Genomic DNA, 10,241 nt, shown 5'->3' with positions numbered 1-10,241 from the left:
CGAGGTCCAAAGTGTCTATCCCACCGATAATAACTCGGGATTGGTGCTATTCACAAATCCTCAACAATCAAAAATATATGATCTACAACCCCCCCCCCCCCCCCCCAACCTCCACCACATCGCCATCCCTTCCCCTCCTCTAGTTGAAATTTTAAAATATCTCGACTCAATATTGTTCTTCGAGCTATCATATTAGAGGGTTGTCCATGTTGAAGTTATCTAATCAAAGAAGAGCTTCAACATACAAATTTTTCAGTCTACTGGTGGGGAATGGTCCTCAACTGTCATTGAGGACCCAAAGATGAAATAATTCAGTTTCCTAACAATGTTCTTAATGCCTCAAAAATTATAGTTTTAAGCATTTTTGTTGAGTGATATTATCACCTATGCTCCAAAAAGGTAGAGATAAAATAAATCTTTAATTATCCATCTCTATTAGTGTGGTCATAGTTAATACCCAACTTTCCATGAAAATACTAACTGAGCAGCGTTGAGACTGGGTGAGTAGCTTTTTCAAATGTTTCGAAATCTCAGAGTGAGTGAGTAGCTTTTTAGGAACTTGATAAATAAGCAACTGCGTTCAGACATCATGAGAGTGAAGTATACATGAAATTAATACGTTTTTTATGTGTTTGTTATTTAATGACACGTGGAAGTATATTTTTTTGTGGCTTTGTTTCAAAATTAAATAAATATTTTTGATGATGTAAGATATACCACTATAGATGTGACTCCTAATTCATCAGTTTAGGGTAATATTCCTTTTGGGATATTATTGGCAATGGGAAGATATACATAAATCAAGTGTAATTTGTAAAGGGACTAATTTTATATTTGCAGACAAAGTTGATTGATCTAGAGAAACGGTATTATGACCATTTTCACCGTTTGCTACTAGGTGGTACTCTATGGTGTATACTTTAAGTCTATTAAAATTACTGGAACAAAATTGTAGAGAAGTCTAGAGAAACAGAAACAATCCAACAAGATAAATCTCATGTTATCCCCACTTAATCTCAAGAAATGCAAGCTGATTATCTTCAACTTCATGCATGATCTTTCTTCTCAACCATCAGCACACTTGCTTCCCGGCCCATACCATGTCCCGGTATCTGTTACTTCAAATTAATCGACACTAGGTACACCATAGACCTCTTCTCTTTCGAGGTCCAAAGTGTCTATCCCACCGATTATAACTCGGGATTGGTGATATTCACAAATCCTCAACAATCAAAAATATATGATCTACAAACCCCTCAACCTCCACCACATCGCCATCCCTTCCCCTCCTCTAGTTGAAATTATAAAATATCTCGACTCAATATTCTTCTTCGAGCCATCATATTAGAGGGTCGTTCATGTTGAAGTTATCGAATCAAAGAAGAGCTTAAACATACAAAGTTTTGAGTCTACTGGTGGGGAATGGTCATCAACTGTCATTGAGACCCAAAGATGGAATAATTCAGGTAATGGTCTCAATCTCTCGAAAATTGTAGTTTTAAGCATTTTTGTTGAGTGATATTATCACCTATGCTCCAAGAAGGTAGAGATAAAATAAATCTTTAACTAAAATGAAGTTTGGTTTAATTTTGATATATGTACTTTCCTTATAAACTAATTACCCATTATAGACCAGTTTCATCTCTATTAGTGTGGTCATAGTTAATACCCAACTTTCTATGAAAATACTAAGTAAGCAGCTTTGAGATTGGGTGAGTAGCTTTTTCAAATGGTTTCGAAATATCAGAATAAGTGAGTAGCTTTTTAGGAACTTGAAAAATAAGCAACTGCGTTCATACATCATGAGAGTGAAGTATACATGAAATTAATACGTTTTTTATTTGTTTGTTATTTACTGACACGTGGAAGTATATTTTTTGTGGCTTTATTTCAAAATAAATAAATATTTTTGATGATGAAAGATATACCATTATAGATGTGACTCCTCGTTCATCAGTTTAGGGTAATATCCATTCTGGGATATTATTAGCAATGGGAAGATATAATAAATCAGGTATAACTTTTAAAGGGACTAATTTTTTATTTGTAGATGATTGATCTAGAGAAACGGTGTTATGACCATTTTCACTATCTGCTACTAGGTAGTACTCTATGGTGTAGACTTTAAGTCTATTAAAATTACCGGAACAATAATAGTAAGATTTCCTTATTTTATGTGAAGTGTACAATTTTCACTTATCTTTAGTGGAGTGAAGCAAATTTTCATATGTGCGGTTTTTTTAGGTTAATTTGGAGTAAGACAAAATATGTTAAAATTTATGCATAAAACTAAGGTTTTTTATCGAGAAGTTGAAAACATAGATTACTTGTGTAGCTATGATACTTGAGGAAATAATGTAAGTGTAAGAAAGTAACTTGTCATTAATTAAATATGAAAACGAAAATAATATTTAGATATTTGATTTTATTTTCTTAACTTCGCGATTGATATATATATATAATTTGATGTTTGTTTCTAGTATATGAGTACTAATATAAAGTTATTAAAGAATTTAGTTAATAGCACTACAAAGTTACAAAATGGGATTTCAAATGAAAATAAAATGGTACATGGGGTTTTAAAAATAAAAAGGATGTAATGTTTATGAATTTTACGAAGTTTTCAATTTTGTTGTTGCTGCACTATGCCATTGTCCCAACTAATTTTAAAGATAAAATGGAAAGATGGAATTTCTTAACAGATTTCCTTCAGTAAATAATAGGAAATTAACTAATATAATCGAAATCATAATGGATCTGTGTTTTCTCACATTTTCATAAATCCTAGCGAATCGCAAATCTTATTTTCTTTTTCCAACTTAATTTTGGTGTCAAATTAAAATTTAAAAATAGTATTCAATTTAAAGCATCAACACCATGGTCGTAAGAAAGTTTCCAGTGCGTAACTATTAGGTTGAAATACGTCAACACATCAATGATTTAGATTGTTAGGGAATTTCTCGGTTGAGCTCGCTGAGCGTTGGTATTACAAGTTTGGTCATCAAGTTTAATGTAAGATTTGCTATATTTGTGGGATTTTCCATGAATAGGCGAGCAAAGGACGCTCTTGATCACTTTTCTATTATGCAAAAGGAAGAATTTGAAACAAATGGAATTATTTTAACGGGGGCACTTACTTCATGTAGTCACGAGGGAACTTACTCCAAGCAGTTACGCAGGATTAGTTGACGACGAGTTGCAGTTGTATAAAACAATGAAAAAGGTTCACATATCTTCACCTAGAATTGAACATTTTGGTTGCATAATAGACCTTCTTAGCCGGTTGGAAGATTGGAATAGGCACTGAGCGTAATAGAAACTGTTAGAGCATTGGTCGATCAAACTCACAAGTGTTTCTATCTCAAGATTGTTGCCAAATTTAGTTGTCAAAACTATATCTTGATTTCTAGTTTACAATTATTTAAGTCACGGTCTAGGATATTGGTAGTTGAGAAGATAATAATACTTCAGAGTTGAGGTACAATTGAACTTTGGAGAGAAGATAATAATACTATGTTTTTGTATAATGACGAATGTTGTTATAGCTACGGATCTTCAAAAACAACAATGCAGGTTTGAACGCGTTCAGAATCATTGCAACTTGAAATAACGAAGAGTTCAAGGAGAGTTGAAGAAACCAAGCAAATCAAGGCATGATGGATCAAGGAGTTTTTCGAGGCTTTATTTTTGTTATCCATATGTATTAATATTTTTGTCACTAAAATTAACGAAGGGGGAGATTGTTACAACATTGATCGGTCGAACTCACAAGTGTTGCTATCTCAAACTTGTTGTCAATACTATATCTTGATTTCTAGTCTACAATTAGTTAAGTCTCGGTCTAGGATAGTGGTAGTTTAGAAACCAACTACTCATCATTTGCGTTCTATCGTTTGAAGGCAAAGATCAGCGAAGTTGTTAGAGCACTACTCAGTCGATGTCGCAAGCGTTGTTATCTCAAGATTGTTTGTCAAGTTTAGTTGTCAAAACTATAAGTCTTGATTTCTAGTCTACTTATAGCTATGTCTCAGATTAGGATATAATGTGTAGTTGAGCTTTAGACTTCACGACTTTCATTGATTGAAGACGAAGAACTACTAAGGGGAGCTTGTGGAAGTTCATCAACAAAAGGTATATGGAGACTTGAACTCATCTATCACTCAGAAGTATGTGTTGGTAAGCTTTTGCTTTAGTCAAGTTCATCTTTTATTCTTGATGAAAGTCAAAAGATGATCATGTGAAAATCGTCGGGTAACATCTTAAAGGATTTGTGTGAGACAATCATTTGATGTAGACTCGGAATGTTTCGTATTGATCATTTGATCACTTGAAAATTGCTTTGAAGATAATAGTTAATTTGTGTGCGACAGTTATTCCTGTCTTCTGAGAATGTTTCAATGATTAAAATGGGAGTTTAGAACAATTAACCATTGATTGGACATAGCATAGTATGCATACTTGTATGCTAACTGTTGCAAGTGTATTCCAATTCCGGGAATTTAGTATGCATACCCGTACGCGTACTGATTCAACAGTTGAAGTCTGTGACCCATAATATGCATACCCATATGCATACTGACTTCAACTGAGGTCGGTCATGAACGATAGTGTGCGTACCTATTTGCATACTGGCAAACAAGACCAGGTCCGGGAACTTAGGTGTGCACCCGTTTGCATACCTGGGTGGGTTAAGTTCTAAAATCGGTCTATTCATGAACAAATACATTTATATAATAAGAAAACTTGAGTTTAGTCTTATAAATTATAATTAATAATTTAATTTATTAATAGTTTTAATAAGAAGAATGTTACAAGGAACTAGTTGGCAACCTAGTAACAAGCTGGGCACCAACGCCTTTTTGAATAGCAAGTCCTGTTCTATGAAAAATAAAACTTCCCAATAAGGAAGGTCGTCTTTGCACCGTGGCTAAAATGTTCATAAATTGATTCGAGTGAATCAAAATCGATTTTTCTTCAATTGTGTCTTGTATACTTCTTTTAGAATATAAACTATTGAACAACTTGATAACCAGTTTCATTTGAGTCATTTGAACTAGTTGTGATCAAGATGAACAAGGTTGATATGAAAGTATTCATATGGCTAACTTCGGTTAACTATTCTTGAGCCAACTAAGTGTACACATTTAGGTACGGTTACCCATATCTAAATATAGGTACATCTCATTTGTGTGTAACAAGCTAAGACAATCTAATGGTTGAAAGATATTAGCTTGAATCTAATCAGGTTTTCATCTAGCGGTGAATCACTACACCAAATTTAACGTTTAGCAACAGCTTACATATGTTGCTGACCGGGCTTACAATAGATTCTTTCCGTTGCTAAACACCCTGTCGCAGTTTTTAGCAACATCTCTGGATCTGTTGCTAATTTTGGTCAGCAACGTCAGTAGCAACAGAAACAACTATTGCTAAATTAAAATATAGAAACATAAACAACCTGTTGCGAAATTAATAATTTTAGAGTAGTTCCGGGATATATTTTAGTAGAACATGATATAGCTGTTCTGGTTCAGATTTAGCAACACATTCTAGCCATTTCTAATTTTACGCAACAACAAGAAAAAGGGTCAAGTCTTTGTTGACCTAGTAAAAACTGATTACCCCCCAGTTCCCTGCAAAGCCCTGATTCATTTTATATCCAACAATTGAATATGATAATTCTCATACTCTTATATTCACACAGATATTCCCACAGGTTTACACCTCAAAGACATTCTACAAAGAAAGGGAACCAAATACAATAAAAAGCAGGGAACTCGTGACATAAAGAAAATGTTACAGGTTGCATTAAGAAAATCAAGTGTCAAATTGTACAACTGAAAGATTGCATATGCAAATATGTTCTTGTTCTTACATCGTGCTGGTGCTACTATGTTTGTTTTAGCTTCTAAGGATTGCATATAGAAACAGAATGTTACAATCTCTTACAATGATCAGTAATTAGAATGCAGCAAATTATTGTGGCTTTGAGAGGATGATCACACGAGGATGCTGAATTCGTTGTTGTATAAGAACCAAAGGAATGAGTAAGCTTTTCAAAGGGACTTCGTTATTGTACCCATCTATAACTATCCCCTGCAGTCTATTTATCTGCAAGAGAAGAGTCTGAGAGAACTAAAAGGTAACAAGTGGAATGAATTGTTCAAAGCTAGAGCAAGGAAAGTAGAAAGTTGTTAAAAGAAGGCTGTCATAATCAATTGGTACTTCCATATAATCATACCAAGGTTGGAACTGCATCCCTCTATATTCTTCTGGTAAGCAAGCTCCCTTTAAATTGGAAATTCTTGCAGATAAACACCAACTTAGCAGCTGATCAGGAAAGGGTTCATGGATTCTGCTGGAAAGATTACAGGTTAGAAGATGTGACAGTGGTTATTACTGAAGACTCTGGCAGAAATTAAAAAGTACAAACGATGTCACTGCATAGTATTCTCACCAGTGGTTATTGCTGAAGCCTCTGGCAGAAACCATGAAACAAAAAAAAATAGATTAGTATACTGATAATAAACTCTAGTTATCTCAATTAGGTAATATGTAAGTTACTCTCATGTGAAACAAAAGCTCTCGTGTAGAAGCAGTATAAAAAGGATGCAACTTCAAGATCATCGACTTTTCCAGTCACAACTCAAGTAGAAAAAAAAAGAGAGTACAAGTACTCTCATGTAACTGATACAACATCTACTGTAACACAAAGCTATTAGGTAACTATTTGTGCAGACTCAAACAAACAGACAAGATCCAAAATCCAAAATCCAACTATGTATAAGATTGTTATTAAAACACCAGTAGTATTTTACATTCATTGCCCAAGAAAAGATATGGGTACGCCAAAAGAAAGGCATACTAAGCCGGTACTTTCTTGCTCTACATGATACAACTAACTTTCATCAAAGATAGCAAAGTAGTTAGTGATGTTACCTGCAATCCCTTTCATATCTGAGTCGGTGAATGAATTTTGATACCTAACCTACTTCCATCTTCACTTACAGCCTGCAGATTTCAGCACCAAAACAACATGAGAATGGACCCCTAGATATGACTTTAATGTGCAGGACATGATCACATAAAACAGTTGAATGAATCTAACCACTTATAAGCTTCGAATACATCGCCAAATTTGCATCACTGAAATAATACTCAACCTACAAAATCCACAGAAAGAAACAAGTAAGAAGACACCACTCGATCATTTTTTCACCCGTAAGGCCATAAATAATCCGAACCCACTACTAACTTTAACCATTCAAACAAAATACCCATCAGGATCAAGGGGTATGGAAGGATGAAACTAACTCAGAACATGAAATTTGCACAGATTATGATTTTGCAATTATTACTGAACCATAAGAAATTCTGCATAACCTCCCATTCTATCAATATCAGTACATAGATTCCTCCATGCAGATAAAATAGGGCTCAGTGCATAGGACGTTCCAAATAGTGTCGATATCACATACCATGAGAGAAAATGACACCAAGATGATAATAAAGAACCGTACTCGTAGTACCAGCTTTAGTCGGTATACAACATATTAATATGCCAGGTGCATATGATCCCACAAACTTTAGCCCACCAAGTTATCTACTCTAGAAGCAAACCAATTCAAAGCATTTAAACATAAACGAGTTCAAATGTGCAAACACGACCAAATTATTAGACATACGGAATGTTAAATAAAGAAGTTCCAAACCTTGAGGCCATTGTGCAACAAGATGTTCCTTGAGAGTTGCAATCGTAGTAGAAGCATAATTCATATGAGCAATACCCGTATTATCAATTCTGAATTTCAGTTCCATACTTTCCACATCACCCATTCTTTAGTTTTATTTTACTGTTAATAAGCAAAGCAATAAAATGAACCAATCTGATATCTTACGTCTTCACTTATCACCTTAAAAAAATCAAGTGTACTCTATAAATTAAGGTTACATTTCGTCACTACTTTATTCAATTTCCCAAAATTGATCAATCATATAACATATCTAAATCTAAAACGAAGTCAACAAAAAAATTACCTTTTTTCACATTTGAGCAATCAATTACTGCCAACAATCTGTTATAACGATAACAACAAGATTGCTCCTTCTTGAAATATCCAATAATACTGAAATCACCAATTAAAGAAGATAACAAACCATATTTCAAATTTCGGAGAAAACCCAGTAAATAAAAACGCCTCAAGATCCGAATCCCTCATACAATTCTAAATCTAAGCACAAAAATCCCCAAAATAACTACAATACAAGAAAAACCCTAAAAATGAGAAAAAAGAATGAATCGAAATCAGTTCACTTTAACCTTATCGAGAATCCATTACTTGTATATTGATCTGAAAATTCAATTAAAATTCAATCAACTACACTTATTTTCTCTCTAAGAAAGAGAAATGACAAAGGACGAAGATCTGAAAGTGAAGAAGAAGGAAGAGTTGTTTATACACAAAAAATCGTAGATAATATCTTCCTTACCAGTCGTAAACTTCTTCAAGTTTAGTGATAGGTGCGATCTTTGCACCAATATCTTTTTCTTTACCACCAGCTACTGCTCCTATCTCTTCTTCTCTTCTTACGGCTGTATAGAGAGAAGGAATGATCGAAAATAGAAAATAGAAGTGTGGATAAGTTTTCTTAAGTCTAGGGTTACAGAATTATAGAAATATGAGTTGACTGGGTAGAAAAATAACAATAAGTTTTACTTCGCACACAGACGAGTGGCATGCGTGAATTTGCCGCAGCTGCTAATAGCAACAGTAGGTTAGCGGTTGCGAGTTTCGGAACAGCAAGCAGCTGTTTCTAAAGTTTAGCAACTGCTTCCTTTTGTTGCGAATTAGCAACAGCTCTATCTCTGTTGCTAATATAGGTTGCTAAATCCAGAATTTTGTGTAGTGAATATTGAATGCTTTGTTACCAAGGTAACATTGATTGCAAACCCTGATTTGAAGACTATATAAGGGAGAACTCTAGAAACTGGGAAACCTAATCCCCACACCTCATGTGTGATACTAGTTGCGACTAGAGTCGATTCTTCTTTAACCTAGGTTTTTCTAAAATCATTATATGTTAACGACTTAAAGACTTCCTTGGGATTGTGAAGCCAGACCCAACTATTTTTTCTGTAGTTGCGTGTTCTGATCTTACTTTTTTTTTTTATCGTATTGAGTATCATCTTCTCTAAAGATTTGCTCGAGATTTAATCTCTGATAGGCAAGATAAAAAGTAGTCACAGACATATTCGTCTCATCGTTTGTGATTCCACAATATCTTGTTTCGCTACCATACGATTAAGATTATTGTGAGGTGATTGATATTTCTAGGCTGTTCTTCGGGAATATAAGTTCGGTATATCAATTGTTTCCTGTTCACCTTGATTTATCAAAAGACAAAACAAAACTCGTAGGTATATCTGTGGGAGAATGATTTATCTATTCAATAGACTTTTTTGTGTGAGACAGATTGGTTTATCAAGTCTTTGACTTTGGGTCGTAGCAACTCTTAGTTGTGGGTGACATCAGCTAAGGGAATCAAGTGCGCAGAATCCGACGTGGTTCTAGAGGCGTAAGGAACGCGATTATACCTTGATCAGTGTGAGATTAGTTAGGGATCAAATACATTCCAGTCTGAAGTTAACTTGGAGTAGGCTAGTGTCTGTAGCGGCTTAATACAATATGGTGTTCAAATCTGGACTAGGTCCCGGGGTTTTTCTGCTTTTTCGGTTTCCTCGTTAACAAAACTTCTGGTGTCGGTGTTATTTCTTTTCCGCAGTATATTTTCCGTATAATCGAAATATCACAGGTTGTGCGTAAGTTCAATCAATTATTGAAAAAACGGGGGTCTAACAACACCACACAATATTTCACTTAGCAATCTGTATGGACTAACTCTGAAATACTTTGTTAGAGAATCAACTAGACAGTCAGACTCAATCTAGATAAAAGTATCTCAAGGAGTTAATATCTCTCTCTTGATTTGATTTTTACTCAAGCTAAAAACAATAGCGAGTCTTTATCAAATACAAGGAATAACTTGGACGGTACCAAAGACCAATGTCCAAGGATCAATCAATATCAATTAACAACCAAAGGTTGGATTTACAATTGATGATCACGAACGCACAACCTGTATTATTTCAATTATATAAAATATAATGCGGAAAAGAAATAACACAGACACCAGAGATTTTTTTAACGAGGAAACCGCAAATGCAAAAAAACCCCGGGACC

The 10,241-nt window shown here is 34.4% G+C and overlaps 1 long non-coding RNA gene across 9 annotated transcripts; it reads right to left on the bottom strand.

Moving 5' to 3' along the window:
• Window positions 1-5,803: 5,803 nt before the first annotated feature.
• On the bottom strand, window positions 5,804-8,624 carry LOC113293400. 9 transcript variants are annotated; one of them, XR_003332288.1, is made up of 8 exons: window positions 8,491-8,620; window positions 8,321-8,351; window positions 8,038-8,126; window positions 7,109-7,853; window positions 6,940-7,011; window positions 6,458-6,478; window positions 6,242-6,355; window positions 5,804-6,111 (listed from the first exon to the last, which is right to left on the bottom strand). It is a non-coding gene; the product is annotated as an uncharacterized LOC113293400 (long non-coding RNA). The 9 variants fall into 9 exon arrangements; XR_003332283.1 differs by having other exon boundaries at window positions 5,804-6,355; window positions 7,109-7,163; window positions 7,479-7,853; XR_003332285.1 differs by having other exon boundaries at window positions 5,804-6,355; window positions 7,109-7,163; window positions 7,521-7,853.
• Window positions 8,625-10,241: the final 1,617 nt, after the last annotated feature.

The sequence above is a fragment of the Papaver somniferum genome, chromosome 7, assembly GCF_003573695.1.
Source record: "Papaver somniferum cultivar HN1 chromosome 7, ASM357369v1, whole genome shotgun sequence".
Taxonomy (NCBI): domain Eukaryota; kingdom Viridiplantae; phylum Streptophyta; class Magnoliopsida; order Ranunculales; family Papaveraceae; genus Papaver; species Papaver somniferum.
The sequence above is the reverse complement of the archived record's forward strand: the minus strand, read 5'-3'. Positions and strand labels throughout refer to the sequence as shown.